Source organism: Seriola lalandi, unplaced genomic scaffold (genome assembly GCF_002814215.2).
Source record: "Seriola lalandi dorsalis isolate HSWRI2012SDOR001 ecotype SW California unplaced genomic scaffold, Sedor1 jcf7180002054981, whole genome shotgun sequence".
Taxonomy (NCBI): domain Eukaryota; kingdom Metazoa; phylum Chordata; class Actinopteri; order Carangiformes; family Carangidae; genus Seriola; species Seriola lalandi.
In genome coordinates, this window is record NW_019525661.1 from 96,267 (window position 1) to 96,718 (window position 452).

Genomic DNA, 452 nt, shown 5'->3' on the forward strand with positions numbered 1-452 from the left:
TTTGTGATTGGATTGCTGGCTGTGTCTGTATCGTGATCGAGTCACAGCAAGTTTTAATCAGGTCTGGATGAAAACTTTACAACCCAGCAGCTGAACACTGAAACAACATTCTGAAGTTTCATCTTCATGAAAATCAACATCTCAACACATGAAACCACCTGAAGTCCAGAAGCACACATCTCTTGTCTTGTGTGTGTCAGGACCGGACTGAGCTTGTTCACACTAAAACTCACCGAATGATTTCTCTTCCTGTGTCTGTGTAATGAACTCTCTTTATTGACTGAGCGCACAAACAAAGTGTTGGTTATAAAAAGCAACAAGAGAAAGAAAACTCTGCTCATTTCTCTGTGACAAAGCTGTTTTAGTGAAGGACGCTGAAAGGACAGAGACTGACTGACATGTTCTCCTGCTCTGAACATCAACTCTGGACTTTGTGCTGCTTCAGGAGGAAA

General features: G+C 42.0%; 1 protein-coding gene across 2 annotated transcripts in view; it reads left to right on the forward strand.

The window, feature by feature from the left end:
• LOC111648376 (dnaJ homolog subfamily B member 6-like) overlaps positions 1-452 on the forward strand; it is a 44,526-nt gene that overhangs the window by 2,207 nt on the left and 41,867 nt on the right. The window lies entirely within an intron of this gene.